Here is a 5,227-nt window from a genome sequence, read left to right as displayed (position 1 = left end):
AAGTGGGGCTAGAAAGTGGTTTTGTAAATATATTAATAGTCCTGCACATCGATATAAATGCCAGGGTGAGGTTTGGTCGAGGTGGCGAAGTCACAGATACATTTTAGACCGATCATGGAGTAAGAAAAGGCTGTGAGCATGCCCCTGCTTTTCATTTTTTGTATCAATAATCTCAGCTCACATTTTTATTGGTTGTCAACGGTGTCTTCCTTCCTTCGCTAATTAGTGCGGATGATGCCATTTCAATTGTTCATATCCCGCAGGCTTTGTAACACCCAGTTAACTCATTCGTGGATTTTATGGCTGGTTTGGATTTGCGGACTAATTTTACGAAATGTTATATTATGTCCTGTGGTCTGTACAAGTCACGCTTACCTGGCATTACTGTTGGTACCAACAGACTGATTAAGATTGAAAAATTCTCATTTTTGGCATCACTAGTAGTTCCTCTGGATCCTGGGCTCCACATGTATCTCACAATAGGTTAAAACTCATGCAAGCAATACTTAACTGAATCTACCTAACCCTGTGGGGGAAGGTCGCTGAGCCCCTTGTTACAGATTTATAAGGTTCAGTGTTTATATATTACAAATTATGGGGCAGCAATCTGGGGTATCTCAGACACCTCCGTATTGCAAAGTGAGGAAAACAGACTTTGCAGGACAATTTTAGCAGTTCCTATTTCAACCCCCCACTACATTTGACATAGAGAGATAGAACTGACCTATCAGAGTGATTGTTTGCATGAGGCTTGTAATGTTGTGGTGGTCTGTATGGCAGTTGGGGGTATTGTCGATAACCAAAGATATAATCGCTGATTCTCTGGCATGTGATAAACCCCTGGTTAGCTTATGTTAAAAAAGCACTGGGGGGGAAATCGGTATTGGTCATGCCTTTTTAGATCCCATCTCATGTTTAGATCTGGATAGGAAATAGGTGGGCTCTTTACTGTCGGCAAAGCTAAAGAAGGCCAGGTTTAATGCTGAGTCTTTAAAACCAATGGTTGCAGCCTACATGAGATTAAGTGATGAAGCCAGGACTATGACAAATGATATATGGGAGCCCAGGAGTAACTAGGAGCACTCTTTATTATTTTGCTTCAAGTCTGACATGGTTAAATACTGGTTATGTTTCTCAGTTGGGTTTTGTAGGAGAGTAGGGTCTGCTATCCTATGGTCACCCCAATTTTTGCTTTTTGCTTCACTGGTTTTCGACTTAATGTGGCTGTGGGCCTGCTGATCAGAGATGTAGATGTGAGAGGAGCACTTGGGGTGTAATCAGCAGAGTTGCTAGAAACTAATGCTAATCCAAGGGTGCGGCACTACTGAAATGTGTTGGCTAGCACAAGAAATAAAGAAAACAACTAAGTAGGGGAAACCTACTTGTAGTGCGCACTGTTCCTACTGGAAAACTCCTTTTTCCAACAATACGGAACAAACTTATGTTCAAATTATTTGGTACTCAATAGACAGTGACGAATATCTCGTTCTATTGTTTAATTTATATTCATAGAACTTTTGTGCAACATGTATACATTAAAACATTGATTATGGGTGATACACAGTAAGGTGTAAATTGATGATCTTGAAAATCGAAGCCCGATGCATTTCGGGACCCGGAGGTACCCTTCCTCAGGGGAAAAATCCTAGAACATACAGAAAGGCTAATCAGTACAAAATATTGATAATATTTACAGCTTATAGTGAGATATATAAAAATAGAAGGACACTAAAGGGGAGACATAGTAATATAGAGCATTGTACATTGAAAAACGAATTAGAACCTAAATGGATGTTCTAACTAAATAGACCTACATGATTAGTTATAGATTGTATAACCCATCTTATAATATGGGGATCACATCATGCCTTCTGGAGGGTATTACATTCATATCGCAAGTGAACCAAGCAGGTGAACAAACATAAACATAATATATCAGTGACATACTGTTGAACCCAGTCTAGGTGCAAAAAAGTAAATCATCATGCCTGCTGGAGGGTCTTACGTTTGTGTAACAAGTGAACCATATAAGTAAAAAGAAGTGAACATAATGTATCATCAACATAATATCAAACCCGGTCTGGGTGCAAAAAAGTAAGCATAAAATTCACTCCCTACAACTGTGAAGAAACACGATGATATGATAAGGAAAGCCTATAGTGACTTGTTCATTAGATAAAAATATTAGTTAGACCTGAATAGAATATACAGTTTTACAAGTTGCATCATTAGAATGCTCAGAGAACGTTGCAATATCCTGATTCATATGATACTCTGTGTGTCATGACAATTACATGTATACATCTGTGGACTAAATAATTATACTAATTCATATGACACACTGTGTCCTCTCAATTTCATGTGCGAGTATATTGACTGAATAAATATGGAACAAGCATGTGCTGCTGCTAAGCTAACTGGACAATCAATGACAGAACTTAGGGAGAGTGAAAAACGATACATTTCATTAAAGCATTGGTTATTAGTCTGGCTACCGAAAACGAGAAGAGAGGATGATAAGTAACTGTGGCATACAAAAAATGCTTAGTGATGAAAATCTCGGAACCCAGTGAAACTTGCAGTGTGCAGCTGTGTACATAAAGAAATACTAAATTAAAAGATAAAAAGTATTCTAAAACTACAACGTGCTCATAGATCCGTAGAAATGATTGGCAGCACATACCTACTAGTGGGATACTATCCCGAGAATGTCAGGAGCAGTAACGACGGGTGTGTTGACAAAAGGGTGCGTAGAAAGAAGCTTTTCAGCGATGGTTACTAAAAAAAATGAGAAAGAAAGGTTCCCTGTTGAATAACTCTCACTTGTAAACAGAAAAACTATTTACACTGTGGTTATTGCGTAAGTTACCTTGGGAGGAAAGTGATAAATATGAAAACACTCCGTAAACGTAGCTGTTGAGGTGGATACGGCTTCAAATAGTGACGGAAACGGGAACCGCTAAACAAATGAGAAAGACCGGCTGTAATGATAGGGTTTCTTAAAACGTAAAAGAACCGATGCTAATGTGATTAGCAGAGCGGAGGGCACATTTACCTAGGCTTCTCAGTTGTGCTCTTCTTCGATCTCCTAAACTCCGACTGGGACGTTCGGGTAACCGCGGAGGGTTACCATACACCTATTTAAAGAGTTCCAATGCTAAGGATCACTGCTGGTGATTATGGGATATGTGGTTTCATGATGTAGAACTCACACGTGGGGCTCGAGTAGCGTATACAGTGACAACATCTAATCTCAGTAATGAATCCCAGTAAAGGGGATGGAGCTAGCATAAGATAAGGTGATTACAAAACATGGAGTCCGAAAATCATCGCTCTTGGTGAAAAGTTTAGTTATACAATTTGATCGAGTTCCCCATGGTGACAATAGATACCATGTTGTGTATATGGAGAATATATGAAATAAGTACGGAAAGAATGCACGAAAGTGTATATGTTGCATTGTTATAGATGGATCATGTTGTCTAGTTTATAGACGATAGTCATAAATAAAATGGATTAAACACTAAAATGTGTGGCAGGAATACTGTGTAAAACATCACTAAACAGATATACATTAATGAACAGTTTATAAGGATATAGACCCAGTAATCGCCGCTCATATAAATGTAATGGTGATGCATCCAGCTCTGTAATGATGAATGGTTGGTAAGAATACTACCCATGATACAACAGCACAATGTAATAGCTTGTCTAATTGATGCGCATGTGCGCCATGAAAGGTTCTGTCCCAAACTATTCATGCAAATAATCATTATCTATGTCTAGATATACAAAGGTTAATGTGCGTGTTTGTGGACTTGATGTCACTAAGTAGTTAAACATGAAGTCGTCATATAGACTGAACCAAAAGCACATTATACAAGAACATCCCAAATAATACTGTGTGACAATATAATGTATGGAACTTCTATTGAACTGGGGCTGCCCACAAGCAGGCCCGGACTGGCCGTTGCGGGCACCGGGCAATTCCCCGGTGGGCCGCATGGTTGGGGGCCGGTTTTGGGCCCCTGGGGCCGTTTTTGTTACAGGGCCGTTTTTGCTGCAAAGACGGCCCTGTAACAAAAACGGCCGAAAACCGGCCCAGGCACAGACAGAGCGACGTTGCGCCCCCCTCCCTCCCTGGGAGGGGGGGGGGGGGGGGTTGGGGTAGGGGGGCCTGCCGAGCACTTTGCCAGGGCCGGTTCTGGTTCCCAGTCCGGCCCTGCCCACAAGTCATAGAAAGCACTAAGTGTTGGATAGTGAACTGAAGGCATTAGGGTGATGTGAAGGTGATAATGATGTGAAGATGATGTGTGGGTCAATATAGTGTTTACATCTATTAGAGGGCACTGAGAGACCATAATATGTAGAAAAATGTTTCAAACGTCATAGGAAACATCCTAAATCTACACGGTCATTGAGGCCGTTTGGAATGCCTGTGCATAAAAAGTCAATCCAATAAATTTCTCGCTGTAATAGTCTAGCGGAGTTATCTTGGCCCTCCTTTTTCTGTACCACCTCAATTATCTGTGCACGTAATTGTGCAATATTATGGTGGCTTTCGTCCCAGTGCGTGGCTATGGGTGTGCATTTCTTAGTGGCCCTAATGGTGCTTTTATGCTCGGTGAGACTTATTTTGAATTAACGTTCTGTTTTCACAACGTATAATTTCCCGCACGGGCATTTAAGACAGTAGACTATGTTGGTGGTATTACAGTCTGATGTATGTTTGAGTGAAATTTTCTTGCCTGTCATTGGATGAGTTAGGGTCATGAGATTAAGTGATGAAGCCAGGACTATGACAAATGATATATGGGAGCCCAGGAGTAACTAGGAGCACGCTTTATTATTTTGCTTCAAGCCTGACATGGTTAAATACTTGTTATGTTTCACAGTTGGCTTTTGTAGGAGAGTAGGGTCTGCTATCCTATGGTCACCCCAATTTTTGCTTTTTGCTTCACTGGTTTTCGACTTAATGTGGCTGTGGGCCTGCTGATCAGACCCACAGCCTGCTGTTCTCTCTCTAAATTCACAGACATGTATTATAGGTACATAACCGATTTGGTACTGGACACCTTGTCAGCCCCTATACAGTGCACTATAGGTGCCAAGGGCATAGGTGCATCCAAGGCCTACCAGGGGCTGCAGCATAGCTTTTGCCACCCCTGGCTGGTTCTTAAATTGACACAACTGACCGATCACTCAGTTGGGGCAAGGTGGTGTAATC

At 41.1% G+C, this 5,227-nt stretch overlaps 1 long non-coding RNA gene across 1 annotated transcript; it reads right to left on the bottom strand.

The window, feature by feature from the left end:
* Window positions 1-1,481: 1,481 nt before the first annotated feature.
* LOC147727804 (uncharacterized) lies at window positions 1,482-3,111 on the bottom strand. Its single transcript, XR_015309513.1, has 4 exons — window positions 3,056-3,111; window positions 2,870-2,959; window positions 2,684-2,778; window positions 1,482-1,645 (listed from the first exon to the last, which is right to left on the bottom strand). It is a non-coding gene; the product is annotated as an uncharacterized LOC147727804 (long non-coding RNA).
* Between the last annotated feature and the right edge of the window lie 2,116 nt (window positions 3,112-5,227).

Source organism: Lissotriton vulgaris, chromosome 3_1 (genome assembly GCF_964263255.1).
Source record: "Lissotriton vulgaris chromosome 3_1, aLisVul1.2, whole genome shotgun sequence".
Taxonomy (NCBI): domain Eukaryota; kingdom Metazoa; phylum Chordata; class Amphibia; order Caudata; family Salamandridae; genus Lissotriton; species Lissotriton vulgaris.
This window is presented reverse-complemented; position numbering and strand designations above follow the sequence as displayed.